This window comes from Hordeum vulgare, chromosome 1H (genome assembly GCF_904849725.1).
Source record: "Hordeum vulgare subsp. vulgare chromosome 1H, MorexV3_pseudomolecules_assembly, whole genome shotgun sequence".
Lineage (NCBI taxonomy): Eukaryota > Viridiplantae > Streptophyta > Magnoliopsida > Poales > Poaceae > Hordeum > Hordeum vulgare.
In genome coordinates, this window is record NC_058518.1 from 61263174 (window position 1) to 61280560 (window position 17387).

Here is a 17387-nt window from a genome sequence, read left to right on the forward strand (position 1 = left end):
CTAGTGTGTGCGATGTAGTCCCTTAGTCCTTGGGGCTGGGAACACTCTCCTCTGGGCACCATGTTTACGCCTCCGGGCTCTCGTATCACGTGATGTATCATCCCTTTGTGTTTGTTCAAACTCCTTCCATCAATAAAATGATGTACATAAGTTTCGTGTATTCGTGGAAAAAAAAGCTCGATTGCATTCTGGCGTGAATGCGTGGACTAATTAATTTAAGCATGTGGGATCTTTTCATCGTTTCAGAAGGAAAGGGATTCTTGTTCAAGATGCGCCACTCCACATTAGTCCTGCACGCTGGACACATACCGAACTAACTGTACCGCTGCATCATTACCACTCACCTAATACCACAACAATCCACGAACATATATTCGATGCTGCTCAGATGCTGTACTAACTAAAAGCAACGGGTTCACAAAGTTTTACAGGTGTGCTTGTGAGTTTGTCCGTTCTTGACAGTACGGCAGGGCCCGCGTGCAGACGCTAATCGTCAGCCGTCCGTTCCACGCATCGCTGTCCATCGACGACAAAAACAAGCGAGAGTGATTAATCTAGTCGGCTAATTATAGCATAATAAAATGTAAATTATGCTACAGTTGCAGTACACATCGGACGATGATGGGCGTACCACTGGAATCTCGGTCGTATTTGACATCATAATATGCACAGTGGTACGAGACGAGAGAGCACATGCAAATGGCGAGCATCAAAGGGGCGACCGAAAGCGACGCACGCCTTCCGGAGGCATCTAGGCATGTTTGCACGTACGCTCGTGCCAATACGTGCATGGCTTAATTTCCATGTTTTATAACATCAAACAAGTGGACATTCACGGTATAATTGCATATGCGTACACATGTACAATTCGAGATTGCTATTTTCCTATCGATAAGATTTCTGTGACCGGATGCCGTTCGTTTCGAATCCAACGGCGTGCGTTGCGTAGGTGGTTTCATGGGCGTCGCAGAAGGCGTGACGATAGTTGTTACCGTTTCTGGCATCGATGCAAGTGGGCCTGATTGACACCGCCCCCTCGCCCAATGCCCATGAACTCCACTCCCCCCTTCTCCTTCCTCCCACTATTTCTCCCCGTTGTCGTGCTGCGGATGCCATTCGACGCTCGACTCGCTCTCCTCTCCCTCCTCCACGGTGTTCCTTGGTGGCGGCGCGGTCCGGTACTCGGCGGACGGCGTCTGATTCGACGATGAGGAACACCTTCTCCATTTCTTATATGTTTCCTGTTGCTCCGCCGCTCTGTTTCGCTGCGGATTTTGGTGTGACTCCCCTCCGAATCTGGTCGGTTGATGTTGCCATTTGGCTAGACTAGATCACCTTCTAGTTTTAGTTCGAGATGTATGCTCGAAATTTGGTTGAATTTGTACGAAATTTGTCAACGGGTCGGTGGTGGATAGGTTTACGTGGCGGATCACCGTTGGTTGGTTTTATTTCCCACGGTTTTTCATTCCGTTGATTTTGTGGATGTGGATTTTAGGATGTGCGTTAGTGGTTGTGGATTTGAACAGTAACCCTAAGTTTATTCCCTAGATGTTCTTATGTCGGATTTTTTATGTGTTATGTTGATCAATCAGGGTTCTGATGCTCTAATTATCAGGTTTATAATTATTGAATTATCAGTGTTGTTGTGCTATTAATTATCATGATCATCATAGTGCACTTACGAATGACATTGTGTCTAAATTATCAGATGTGTAACACTGCTAACTTTTCATTGGTGTTATTTGTGCCTAAAATTTCAGTGCGTTGGTAATCAATACACCTACCAGCATGATTGTGCTTGAGTTACCATGTAATATTTCTAGAATTATCATGGTAATAACTCACCAGAGAGGATGTTGTTTACGCTTACCAGCAGCAGGTCGGTTGAATTATCGTGTGCATATTGCTTTATTTAATAGGGCCACCGTGTTATAAGTTGTCAGATGTGCGGTGCTTTTTTTTCCAGTGCTTTGTGCATTTGAACTTTAATCATTGTCATAGTGCTGAATTTATCAACGACGTGTAAATTTTTTAATTTCTTAATCAATCGTGTTTTGATTGCCAAGTGGTATATTTCCCTTGCAAATAGCATATTTATACTAGGTGGCTAAAATTATCTATGTGTTTCTGAACAGCAGCCCCGTGATTTTTAAGCTTCATGCTTTGATTTTTTTTATTACAGATGTTGATGTTCAAGTAACTACCATGATGATGGTATTTACCAGTATCTTTGCATTTAAATTACCTGCAGCACAATGCTTACATTTTCAGTGGTCTGGTAGTTTTATGTGCTTACCAACATCATTTGTCATTTAATGACCATGGGTAAATGATAAGAATATCAGGGGTAAATTGGATGTACATCATCAAATTGATGATGTTTTTGCGCTTACAAATGGATTGTGCCTGAATTACGAGTTGCATATTGCTTAATTTACTAGGGTCTTTTGTTTGTTATAGTTTATCATGTATAGCAATGTTTTGTTTTGAACTAGTGCATTTCTGCTTTATTAATTTTTCTACATAGTGCTTGAATTTGTTAGGGGCATGATACTTTTTTATGTCTCACCATGAACCACAATGCTATGTTTATCAACTCTATTTTTCCTTGACAAACACTAGTCTATTATTGTTTTATTACTTGGGATAGCAATTTTTCATATGTCACCTGATTGGTTTCATTTGAATATTTTGTTTGTATGTGACAGGGACACAATGTCCAGGAAGCACAAAGGAGATGGTGATGGAATTGATGACGTTCCTTCGGAAAAGCCAAAGTGCCCTCCTTCGCCTCCGCGGAACAGAGCCTCCCATAGTTTGCTTCTGGTTGCATGCAAAGACATGACTGATGACAAGCAGGTTGCCATTGTTGAGATGGACTTCACAAGCCTTTAGAATATCAAGTGCGACCATCTCTTCAACGCTCTCAGTGTGTGGCTCGCTGACTTGTACGATCCTGATTCCCGTGAGGTGGTCGTACCAGGGCGGGGTAGGCTTCCTGTTAATCAAGAATATGTGCATCGTGTTATGGGCGCGCCGCATGGCGGGAAGGATGTTCCTTACAACCTTCCTACCGAAGATGATATTGAGTTAGGGCTTGAGTTGTTTGGTGAACTCGGATATGCTCCTAAAATGACTGATCTTGTCGATCTCATCAAGGGTTCTGACAACACTGACACTACTTTCAAGCTGATGTGGCTTTTGCTTGCGGGCAATACGGTCATTGGCTCGACCACTTCCAACAAAGTCATCCCTAGGTGGTATGCTATGTTGGTAAGTGGTGTTGTAATTCTGTCATTTTCTTTGTTGTGTGCCTGATAACTTCAGTGTATGTCAATGTAGTTACAGTCATATTTTTTGTGTTTCATTCGATGAACTACACCTTTTTGTTTTCAACTTGTAGGAGGAGATTGACGATGCTAAAAATCTCAACTGGTCCAAATTCATTCCTGATGAACTACACAAGGCGATTCTAAAACGCAAGCCTACCAAGGGTTGCCTCCTTTTCTACAATGTAAGTGATGCCGCTTTCCTTTACTTTCTTTTTTGTCATTTCTCATCTTTTCTTATTTCTTTGTTGTTGTTTGTGTTTATCCTGACGCTTCAATCTTTCTTATCAGCTATTGTACGTTCACGTGATTGACATGTCTCGTCTCGGCATTGTATTGCCTCCTGGGCCTTTCCCCGTCAATGTGTGGACGGAGGAGCTAACAACTCGTGTCCTCAATAAGATGTTCAGGCGGAGAAAATTTCTTTTGGGAAACAACCGATAATTTATCTATATTATTTCTGTTTTCAATTCACACACTGATTGCAACTATATTTTGTGCATTCTTTGGTTGTTACTTATCTCACTTATCACTTCATTTTTTCCACTTGAAGCCCGAGTTTGGAATCAATTTCTGTTTGTTTGGTAGTATGTAAGGTCTTGACAAATTTATGCGTGTTCATGCTGCCCCAAGCTGGAGTCAGGAGTTGTGCACATAACTTGTCACTATAGCCCATATAAATTTGTGTTTATTTTTCATGCTATTTTATGTTTTTTATAGTCTGATATCTTTGTTGCACTCTTGTGGTAATTATTCTTTGATAACTTTTTTGTTGTCGCCTTATGCTCTTTGCTTATGCCATTAGAATTTGTTCTTTATTTCCAATGTGGCATATGCTCTACAAAGCCTAATAACTTTGTTGCAATCTTGTGATAATTCTTCTTGTAATGTTTTGATAAGTTTTTCTGTGAACTTATGCTATCATGATTCGTATTTTATTTTCATGGAAGCATATGTTCTCTTATAGCTGGATAACTTAGTTGCATTCTTGTCGTGATTCCTTTTGCTAAGCCTTGATGACTTTTTTTGCTGTGATCTAATAGTGTTGTTTACTTATGCCACTATAGATTGTTCTTTATTGTAATGTCATGGTACATTCATGTGTATTGATACGGTGGACTTCGCTATAGGTAGTGGACCAGCTGGTGATGACACCCCACACCCGGAGAATAGAATTGTCGAAGCTCATGACAACAGAGCAGCAAAACTCGAAGGCATGCATGTCCACACAGACGATGAGAACCTTACTGAGTCTCAAATCATGCTCACTGCCACCTCCCACATAGCATCAGTCGGATCAGGTGATGGAAGGCATAGCCACTGAGATTTGAAAGATACGCAAGCTGAGGTGGCCATTGGATCTTCTGTTAGACGATGTGGTTCTCAGCTTCTGAAAAATATGTTCTCTTATATCTTGATAACTTGGTTGCATTCTTGTGGTGATTCCTTTTGTAAAGCCTTGATGACCTTCTTTGCTGTGATCTAATAATGTTGTTTACTTATGCCATTACAGATTGTTCTTTATTGTAATGTCATGGTACATTCATGTGTTTATTGTAATGACATCGTACATTGTTTTTTTATATCATATTTTTTTATGTTGTGAACTTCCGATAACTTCTGTTGTATTTGGATGGTAACTTATGTCACTTTACATCATGTGTGATTTTCGATGTGTGTGTTTACTATAAATTTTTTGTCTTACCATTTGAAGTTTCATCCCCTGAGCATTTAATGTGTACTTAAATTGTTTTGCATTTTTTCTGTTGAGTAGAAACTTGCCAAATCTACTCAGATTGTTGGACGATTCACGTCTGCCTTGTCTGGCATACTTGGTGATCTTGTGCAACCATTCATGTCTTTGGATGATGAAGGCCATTCAGATGCCTCCCGTCAGCTAGACGCTGGACTCAAGATGCTCTCTTCTACTTCTCGTACTATGGGAAGGACCACTCGCTCATCGCATAGTAAGCGGTCAGAAACCCCTGGAAATAATATCATTGATGATTCTGATACTGATGATGAGTACCAAGGTGGCGATGACATTGGTTTTGATGCTGACTCCGATGATGATGTTGATGGTGGTGATATGGATTAGCAAATTGGTCATCGTGCTAGTAAGGATCATTTTGTTGCTTCACTTGATGGTGTCGCAGATGTCGATACAGACAGTGGGCCAGCCTGTAATGACACCCCACACCCGGAGAATGTAGCTGACGAAGCTCGTGACAGCAGAGCAGCAAAATTCGAAGGCATGCCTGTCCGCACAGGCGATGAGAACCTTAGTGAGTCTCACATCATGCTCACTACCACCTCCCACGCATCATCAGTCGGATCAGGTGATGGAAGGCTTAGGCAGTGAGATTTGACAGCTACGCAAAGTGAGACGAACACTGGATCTTCTGTCAAATGATGTGGTTCTCAGCTTTTGAAAAATATGTTCTCTTTTAGCTTGATAACTTGGTTGTATTCTTCTGGTGATTCCTTTTGTAAAGCCTTGATGACTTTTTTCCTGCGATCATATAATGTTATTTACTTATGCGATTATACATTGTTCTTTATTGTAATGTCATGGTACATTCATGTGTTTATTGTAATGACATCGTGCATTGTTTTTTTACATCATATTTTTTTATGTTGTGAGCTCCTAATAACTTTCGTTGTATTTGGATGGTAACTTATGTCACTTTACATCCTGTGTGCTTTTCGATGTGTGTGTTTACTGTAACTTTTTTCTCTTACCATCTGAAGTTTCATTCCGTGAGCATTTAATGTGTACTTAATTTTTTTTGCATTTTTGCAGAAAATTGCCAAATCTACTCAGATAGTTGGACGATTCACGTGTGCCTTGGTTGTCATACTTGGTGATCTTGTGCAATCATTCACCCCTTTGGATGATGAAGGCCATTCAGATGCCCCTCGTGAGCTAGACGCAAGACTGAAGGTGCTTTCTTCTACTTCTCGTACTATGGCAAGGACCACTCGCTCATCGCATAGTAGGCGGTCAGAAACCCCTCGAAATAATATCATTGATGATTCTGATACTAATGATGAGAAACAGGGTGGCGATGACGTTGATTCTGATGATGACTTCGACGATGATGTTGATGGTGATGATATGGATTATCAAATTGTTCATCGTGCTACTAAGGATCCTTTTGTTGCTTCAGGCGGTGGTACCGCGGATGTCGCTACACGCAGTGCACCAGCTAGTGATGACACCCCACACTCGGAGAATGTAACTGCCGAAGCTCGTGATAGCGAAACAGCAAAATTCAAAGGCATGCGTGTTCGCACAGGCGATGAGAACCTTACTAAGTCTCAAATCATGCTCACTACCACATCCCATGCAGCATCAGTCTGATCACATGATGGAAGTCTTAGCCAGCGAGATTTGACACAAACGGAAGCTGAGGAGGCCACTGGATCTTCTGTCAAACGATGTGGTTCTCAGCTTCTGAAAAATTTGGCTTACCCAAGGTGTGGGAAACTGAGGCTACCATCACCCACCCGTCCAGTTTCACCGTTTGTGTCGCCCCATCCAACTTCACCAGTTGTACCGCCACTACCTTCTTCATGAGTTCTTCCGCCAAGCGCACCACTAAGGCCAACTTCACCAGATGTGTCGTCAGCTGCTGACATTTATTTATCTGTGAAGAAAATTATTGTCCGAGAGCTTGGTATCAGTATGGCTAAAATTATTGCCGCTGACATTCATTTATCTATGAAGAAAATTATTGCACTCGTGTCACCATCCCACCATCCACCAAGTGAAGGAGGCGCCACACAGGTGGATCTGTTTTTCCCATGGTTTTGTTATACCTGGTATTACATGGTAGATCAAATTGTGTGTGTATGGTAGTTTCAGTAGTTACCTCCTGATAATTAGCGTTTTCATAGTTTTTTAGCACCATTTTATTTTATTCTCGATAACTATTTTTTGCACGGCACCTGGCAAACAAGCTCCTGCGGCTAAGGCTCCGCCGAGTGTACTAAAAAATGTATTCTTGTCCTTTTGATGCCTTTGTCTATATTTTCTGTTTAGTTTACATTTCACATACTATCTCATGTGCAATGAATTATAGTTTGGGTTACGTTAGTGGGAAAAATAGGTTAGTAATTTTAGTTCGTAGTATTCGCTAACTTATATTGTTGAACATTAATAACTCAGTGAGACTTTCCTGATAGTTTATACCTACATCATTTGATAACATTTTGTGCTTGTAACTTCTGATTATTAGTTTTTATGTTGGGAACCAAGCAAACAAGATGCTAGCAAACAAGTTTCTACGGTTAAGGCTTCGCCTAGTGTATCAGGAACAAGGTATTCACGGTCCTTTCTTGTTTCCATTTTCCACGTACATCTTACGTTTGCACTTAATTATTCTCTGTGTCAAGTTAATGAAAACAAAAGTCTGGTATTTTTTGTTCATATCATCTGATAACTTATATTATTAATCATTGATAACTTAGTAAAAGTTTCCTGGTAGTTTTTATACCTGAAGCATGTGATAACTTTTTGTGTTGGTAACATCTGGTAACTTAAGTTTAACAACATGTGTAATCTCACAATTCCTCATGCATACCCCTATATTAGCCATTCAATACAGCAAAACAATGTGAAAAATGGTGTGATTTACGAAGACTAGATCTTCTCCATGGCTAAGAGAAGCATCATCGCAGTCGAAGACAACAAAAGGTATTCATCTTGATGAAACGCCCATGGCAATGTCTCCGTCCGCGGTTGAAGAACCTGATGTGATGTGTGGTTCATCAGCTTTTGCTGACCCTGTAGAACACCTCACTGCAGTAGCTCGGGCACATCCAATGTTGTTGCCGCGACATCCGTTGGTGTTTCTGTTGACCCTGTAGAACACCTCGCTGCAACGGCCACTATTGCTGCAATTGTAGAAGATATTGCTAGTGTGGTTGTTGCAGTTTAAGCTAAAGATGTTGCCTCTGCAAGACATGATGAAGATGAAGCTATAGGTTATTTCTCACTCCCATTACTTTTTTGCCTATAGTACTGATGATTTATGTTGACGGTGTGTCCACTGTTTTTTGTTGCATCCTTTGTTGTCATTGAAGATGTTGTGGTAGGTACCCAAGTCGATATGCCTAGTGATACATCAATAGATGATGGTCAAGAGTTTGATATCCAGAATCATGCGGTGACCAAAAGTGCTAATGGAGATGAAGCATTTCCAGGTTGGTAACTTGCTTGTTTTCTGTTGATAACTTGTCTCTTTATGCCCATGGTAACTTATGCTATTGTTCTTATGTGAACAAATACAATATACATTTTTATGTTTATCTGATGCCTTTTTCCATTTTGTGTTACTGTTGGTGTTACTGTACTTGGAGAACTATCCTATACAACACCTAGCATGGAAGCCGATGCTCCAGTTGTTGATCTTCATGTTCGAGTTGAAGATGACCCCGTCGTAGAGTGAAGCACCCCTCGATCTGGAGAATACGTCACTGTATATACAGCTCCTGGTGATTTTACACCGCCAAGCTTCTCTCTTGGGCTTCATGCAATTTTTGTTGCTATGCCGCAAATACCACCAATGACTGAAGCATCTGCAATGGGTCAAGCTCCACCTCCAACACCAAAAGCATCAACGCATCGGTTCAAGTACCACCTCTAGTAGCATAAGCATCAGCGGCAACTACATCAGTTCAATTACCACCTCCAGTAGCAGAAGCATCAGCGGTGGCGTCATCGCTTCAATTATCACCTCCAGCAGCAAAAGCATCAGCGGTGGCGAAATTGGTTCACTTACCACCTCTAGCACGAGCCACTAGTCCTGTCGCGGTTCTTGGCCTTGTGTTTCCTAGTGCTGCAGACTTCAACGGCAAGAAAGGAGGGAAAGTTATCGACGCACAATCGGTTGCTTGTGCTGCGCCACCCAACTCTGGTAAGTGAAGCCCTTGCCTCTTTGCTTTTGTAGTCAGAGTGATGGACAGAATTATGTCAATGAAGACCTTCTATTTTTCGGTTGATCGTGTTTTCGTTATTTATGTTTTGTCTTTTTTGTGATTTTGTGTGTATGGATGAATGTAAAATGACTTTTATGATTCTTTGGTGTGAATAAGAACTTTCGTGCTTTCAATACGAGGAATATATTTTGCCGTGTTCCCTATCATATTGTACGACGCTAGCACAGATGATAACATACAACTTTTTTCTTCTGGTAATCTGCGTGACATATTGGCGATAACTCAAACCTCTCCCACTGGTAACTTTGTTTGTATTGAAAGTTGTTGATATCACACCAACTATGGGCGTGGTAACTGAACACTTTTATCTGTTACTAATTATGTAAGCGTGTCATACATATATCTCCTATCATCGTGTAGTTCTTTCTCTTACATTGTCATACTTACCTAACACGAGTGCACTAGTACTAGTAGTTGTGTACTCTTCGGCTCCGTAACTTTTTACTATCCCCTCATTTTTTTGTCATTTTTCATTATCCTGATAAGTCCTTGCCTGGTAGCTCAACTATTCATTGCATGGTAATTTTGGTAATATGGAAATGATAACTCCACCCACATATATCCCTTATCAATTCTACCACATGAGTTCTTTGGACATCTTTTAATAGATGCTTTTAGATTATCACACTTACTTCTCAGTCTGCCCCAAACATAACATTTTCTAATATGTCCTTAAAAGTCCATACCAGTGTGCTGGTAATCCACATTCACATTACCTGATAATTTTTGTAATGTGGGCCTCATAACTTCACCCTTATATCTAAATTGACTCATTTTTATACTACTTTCTTTCAATATATTGTCTTCCTTATCACTATTTTTCATGTCCTCGTCCCTCCTTTTTTATGTAATCCCGAGAGATCGTCATGTGCAAGTGTGTGATGTTGGGATTGATGATGATGATGTTCTCATGTGGTGGGAATAGTTTGAATATCACAATGCAGCAGTAAAATGGAACTCCAATGTTCAAGGAGGTAATTTTTTTCCTACTCCCTGAACATCGCAACCCTTGTACAAATACCTTTTTCGTTTTTAAACAATGCATAGAATGTGAGAGCCGATAAGTTCTACCCCACCACTTGATAACTTCTTCATCCATTTGTTGATAACTTACGTTCAATATTTTTACCTCATGTTGTTTGTTGCACTATACATATTAGTTTTGATTTTTGTCTTTACCAGACCATCCTCAAAGTCCAACATTTGTTACACCAGAATTGCCACCTCGCATAGAGCACTTACTACGCAGTGCAACCCCTAAATACTTTATTCAGAAAGTTAGGGTCAGCCACCCGTCCAAATACGTGCTCCCACCTTTTGCTAGCCTCACACCCGTAGATGGGGAAGAGGTTTATTACAATGAAGTTATCAAGCATACTAGTGATTCTAACTCCAACATTAAGGGGTAACAATGAACTTTTCCCTTTTTCCTAATTTTTATGCCATTCTTAAAATTTATTTTAAATCTTTTTATAATGTAGTGTTAGGGTTATTGACATTGATGGGAGGTGCGTCATTCCCGACGAGCTTGCTGACTGTGTGAAGGGAATTGGAGAACTCTCAACCAGCATTGCTGAGTTACATGTTTGCATTCTTAAGTATAAGGAAATCCTAAAAAAGGGTCATCTTTCCTTGGTTGTTGTCTGTGTATCTGTTGATAGGATACTTCAAATGCAAGTCTGTATTGAAGCATTTCTAACGGGACCAGTTTTACATTATCAGTAACTAGGATCAAGTATGTTATGTTTGCTGGATTTTTTCACATTTTGTCGGTTTTGTGATATCTTAACTGTTTTTATGTGTTGTTTTGCTCCAAGACACGGTAACCCTTGTATAACTTCCTTGGTAACTTTACAATGAGTGTCGTGATAAGTTTTGTTTTGCTTTCCTGTTAATTTCAGTATTTTTTATCTTGGTAGTTTAGTTCTTTCTGTCATGATAACATATTTATGCATATTGTTAACTTTAATTTCAAACCTTAATGCCCTGTTAAGTTTTAGTTTCTTTACCTATGAAATTCAGTATCTTTTTAGCATGGTAGTTTTGTTCTTTCTGCCCTGCCAAACTTACGGCCTTTAAATTGCAGCTGCTATTTCCTGCTTTGTAAAAGTTGGGTGCCGGTCCACATTATGGGCATTGGTATGTGTTGTCACTAAATCTCAGGGCGAAACGGTTCAAAGTTCTAGATTCATTGCACGAACAAGTTAGTCCTTCTCTTGTCGAGCATTCAACAAGATACATGAACCATATAAAAAAGGCTTGGTTGATTGCTTACAAGGACTCGCATAAGCAAATTCAAGATTAAGAACTTTTGTATATTGATGTGCTGAATCAGGATACTGGGTTAGTTATGGCCTATTCACTCTCTTTTTCACCTCCCTATATATTATAATCACTATTTTTGACCGTTCACAAGCTTAATGAAGCTGATTGTGGCTTGTTTTTATCAGAAATGTTTTAGCACTGATTGTGGATTTTTTGTGAGCACGTATCTTGAGGTGTGGAATGGGAAAAATATCCCACCTTTAACTCAAGAACAAATTCTAGCTCTCAGGAAAATTCTGACATTGAGGTGGTTAGATCATGATGAAAACAAATACAAGCAGTGGCGTTATCATCTCTTTGGCAGTGTATCATGTGGTGAGAATTTTCATGAATGTGTTGTTATGCTTTGTTTAGTTGTATTAAAGGTACATTATTACACATATATCTTCATGTGATGGTTGGTAACTCATCCTGCCAACCTGTGATAACTTTTACCGAACTGTCATGATAACTCTCCATCAATCTATCATGATAAAGTTACTCACCAAAGTGTTGACAATCTGTTTACTCTAGTATACAAATGCATGGACAAGATGATAAATATTTTAAAAGTCATTATAAATTGGGCCACATTTTATTTCATATATGCGAGCATCTTGGTCGACGACCGGGATTACTTGCTTCTAATTTTTATAAGTCCAAGTAGGCGTAATTTTTCTTCATAAATAATACAATGCAGTGCCAGTACCTTACATAAATATAGATATAAAATCTTGTATTACAAATCCATGACAACTTCATGAAATAGTGCTGGTAACTGGCATAGGAGGGTTATGTTAGCTTACAGAAACATAGATATAAAATCTTGGATTACAAAGCCATGACAAATTCACCATATAGTGTTGGTAACTCGCATAGCAGGGTGCTGATAGCTTGCACATTATGGTGCTTATAGGTTACATACTAGGCATACAATAATTGGGGATTACATTATTTTCATAACATGTAGCCCATTAAGAGAATGTAGCTAACATATTCCTTTTTCAAACCACCTTCTTCATTTATCTTGGCTGGGCAGAGTTGCACGTGCATTTGTCGTGTTCCAGGCTCCCGCATACACCACATTTCCTTCGTGACTTTGGCTTCGCAATGTCAAAAGTTGCTTGCTTCCTTTTTTATTTTTGCCACCCCTTTGTTGTAGTCCTGGGTGGTTCTAGGATCATCTTTGTGCTTGAGGACTGAGCTACATCAGGATGTGGGGGCTGGCAGACAAAAGCATGCTTGTTTTTGCTAGCATGTATCGTTACAGGAACGCTTGTTTCCTGTGTGGCAGTGTTCTGTTGTCACTACGCATTGGGGTTGTACACTTCCTGTGTGGCGGGGTTCTCCTGTTTCTACGCATTAGGAGAGCTTGTTTGTTGTTTGGTGGGGTTCTCCTATTGCTGCGCATTAGGGGCGCTTGTTTGTTTTGTGGCGGGGTTGTCTTCATTGACCCGACCCACGACAATCGAGCAGGGATCCGGTTGTCCTTGAAACAATCCTTTTGCTTCTTCATTTTCCTTTGTTGCTTTTTTAGGTTGATTTTTCTTCAGGGTTTTAATCTCCTCCTTCAAATTTTCTATGTCTTTTTTTGCCATTCTGGTTCCATCATCTGTTAGGCAATCATCTTTGGCTGATGCCTTAATATCTATTAGAATTGACGTATATCGCATGACGCTTATCCCCACCTCTCACATCGACTTCTTAACTGTCAATTGTTCGAGATCAGGTTGAATAAGATCTTGCTCTGGATCCCAAGTCCGCCTCTTTAGGATGTACTACACCCCAATCTGGTCCATCACTCGTAGTATGTGTGCGCACAGTAGTCCGTCTCGATCAAACTTGCAGCAAGAACACGAGTATGTCCCTTCACCCATGTTTGCTTGCACATGGTAGTCCCTGTCCCCATATTATCGTATTATTCTCTGTACTGAGCTGATCTTGAAGGTACCATCATGCAATGTGTCACATGTGTAGGCTGATTTCACCTTCATCTCCACGTGGAATTTGCACAACATGTTATGTGTGTACAACCCCTGCACCTTCAACTCAAACGGATTCATCGAATGCATTTCTATTTCTTTGTACACTGTTTCCAACTACTCTTTCGACACGCTAGCCATCACCTTATCTTGGACCGTAGTGTATTGTTTTGCGAATTCGACTAGTCAGTTGTTTGGGTTAACATACTTCTTCAGCACAGAGTTGAACCCCTCACTTCTTGTCGTGGTCTGGAAGAACGGAAAAATTCATGCATATATTATGCCAGGACCCAACATTCCCTGTTTTCCCACACCCAGTGGAAATGCTCGTTGTTGGTGTGGCCATACGTGTCCATCATCACCCACCATTTGTCTTCAAACTCTTCGATTGTAGTGAAAAAAGAAACATGGTAACATCAGGGCTTGAAGGGTGGTAACCTTAGTTCAAAAAGATTTGTAACTTAAACACTCTCCTGTTGATAATTCTATCACAAACACTTGGTCATTTTAGTTCAACCAACATAGTAACTATAGTGCACATAGGATGATTTGTTCCACGATGAATACCACTTGGTGTTTGTAGATCAAGCATCATTTTAACTAGCAAACACAAAAAATATCTTCTTCAATCACAACTAGTGGGGGATGGAAAGTTATTTTGTGTGTGTAACTAACTTTTGGAAATATGCCCTAGAGGCAATAATAAAATGGTTATTATCATATTTCCTTGTTCATGATAATCGTCTATTGTTCATGCTATAATTGTATTAATAGGAAACAGTAATACATGTGTGAATAAATAGATCACAATGTGTCCCTAGCAAGCCTCTCGTTGTCTAGCTCGTTGATCAATAGATGATCATGGTTTTCTGATCATGGACATTAGATGTCATTGATAACGGGATCACATCATTGGAAGAATGATGTGATGGACAAGACCCAATCCTAAGCATAGCACTAGATCGTGTTGTTCGTATGCTAAAGCTTTTCTAATGTCAAGTATCTTTTCCTTCGACCGTGAGATTGTGCAACTCCAGGATACCGTAGGAGTGCTTTGGGTGTATCAAACGTCACAACGTAACTGGGTGACTATAAAGGTGCACTACAGGTATCTCCGAAAGTGTCTGTTGGGTTGGTACGAGTCGAGATCGGGATTTGTCACTCCGTGTGATGGAGAGGTATCTCTGGGCCCACTCGGTAGAACATCATCATGAGTTCAATGTGACTAATGAGTTAGTCACAAGATGATGTGCTAGAGAACGAGTAAAGAGACTTACCGGTAACGAGATTGAACAAGGTATGGGTATACCGACGATCGAATCTCGGGCAAGTTATATACCGACAAACAAAGGGAGCTGTATACGAGATTGATTGAATCCTTGACATCGTGGTTCATCCGATGAGATCATCATGGAACATGTGGGAGCCACCATGGGTATCCAGATCCCGCTGATGGTTATTGGTCGGAGAGTGTCTCAGTCATGTCTGCATGCCTCCTGAACCCATAGGGTCTACACACTTAAGGTTCGATGACGCTAGGGTTATAGGGAATTTCTATACGAGGTTACCGAAGGTTGTTCGGAGTCCCGGATGAGATCCTGGACGTCACGTGGAGCTCCGGAATGGTCCGAAGGTAAAGATTGATATATAGGATGGATGGGTTTGGACGCCGGAAATGTTTCGGGCACCACCGGCAAAGTGTCGGGACCACCGGAAGGGTTCCGGAGGCCCACTGGGAAGGGCCAACAGCCCCGAAAGGCTACATGGGCAAAGTGCGGGAGGGAACCAGCCCCTAGGTGGGCTCGTGCACCCCCTCCCCCCCCACACACACTCAGCCCAGGCGCACCAGAGAGGGAGGGAGGGGAAACCCTAGGCGCTGGTGGGCCTAAGGCCCACCTAGGGGTGCGCCAACCCCCTCTCCTCACTGGTCGCCACCCCCCTCTCCCAACTAGGGCTGCTGCCCCTCGCCCCCCCCCCCCAAGGGGCAAACTCTAAAGGGGGTGCCACCCCTCCCTTCCCCCTATATATAGTGAGGTTTTTGGCCTTTGGAGACACGGTTTTTTCGATCTCTCTCGGCACAACCCTGTCTCTCTTCTTCCTCCTCTCCCATGGTGCTTGGCGAAGCCCTGCTGGGAGACCTCGTCTCTCCATCGACACCACGTCATCGTGCTACTGGAGATCTTCCCCAACCTCTCCCTCCTCCTTGCTGGATCAAGGTGCGGGAGACGTCACCGAGCTGCACGTGTGTTGAACACGGAGGTGCCGTGATTCGGCACTAGATCAGAATCACACTGCGATCTGAATCGCCGCGAGTACGACTCCATCAACCGCCTTCTAGCAACGCTTCCGCTTAGCGATCTTCAAAGGTATGAAGATCCACTCACCCCTCTCTCGTTGCTGGTCTCTCCATAGTAAGATCAGAATATGGTGTAGGAAATTTTTTAATTTATGCTATGTTACCCAACACAAACATGATAGGTTCGGTACAAAAAAATATGCAGGTATCTTGGTTATACTTCTCTGGTAACTTATCACTTTCTTACATGGTAATTGTTGACCCCATGCATGTGAACTCATTTGTATTTAAGGTAGTCTGGGTGGGAAGTGATACGTCTCCAACATATCTAGAATTTTTAATGGTTCCATGCTATTATCTTGTCAAACTTTGGATGTTTTGTATGCCTTTTATATCTTTTTTGGGACTAACTTATTAACTCAGTGCCAAGTGTCAGTTCCTGTTTTTCCCGTGTTTTTGACCCTTTTCGGAGGAGGATTTTAAACAGTGTCCAAACGGAATAAAAATTCCAAAAATATTTTTTTCCGGAACAGAAGATACGCACGAGACTTGAGAACCAAGGCAAGGGCCACTAGGTGACCCCACAAGCCCCCTAGGTGCGGCCCGGGGGCCGCGCCTAGTAGGCTTGTGGGCCCCCTGTGGCTCGTCTGACCTACCTCTTCCGCCTATAAATTCAGAAAAATTCCAAAACTGCGAGAGAGATCCACGAAAATACTTCTCCGCCGCTGCAAGCTTCTGTCTCCGCAAGATCCCATCTGGGGCACGTTCTGGTGCCCTGCCGGAGGGGGGATTCGGATACGGAGGGCTTCTTCATCAACACCATGACCTCTCCGATGATGCGTGAGTAGTTCACCATAGACCTTCGGGTCCATAGCTAGTAGCTAGATGGCTTCTTCTCTCTCTTGGATCTTCAATACAAAGTTCTCCATGATCTTCATGGAGATCTATCCGATGTGATCTTCTTTTGCGGTGTGTTTGTCGAGATCCGATGAATTGTGGATTTATGATCAGATTATCTATGAATCTTATTTGAGTTTCTTCTGATCTCTTATATGCATGATTTCATATCCTTATAATTCTCTTCGAGTTGTGGGTTTTGTTTGGCCAACTTGATCTATGATTCTTGCAATGGGAGAAGTGCTTGGTTTTGGGTTCATACCGTGCGGTGACCTCACCCAGTGACAGGGTAGCGAGGCACACATCGTGTTGTTGCCATCAAGGGTAAAAAGATGGGGTTTTCATCATTGGTTTGAGTTTATCCATCTACATCATGTCATCTTGCTTAAAGCGTTACTCTTGTCGTCATGAACTCAATACACTAGATGCATGCTGGATAGCGGTCGATGTGTCGAGTAATAGTAGTAGATGGAGAAAGTGTCGGTCTACTTGTCTCACACGTGATGCCTATATGTATGATCATTGCCTTAGATATCGTCATGACTTTGCGTGGTTCTATCAATTGCTCGACAGTAA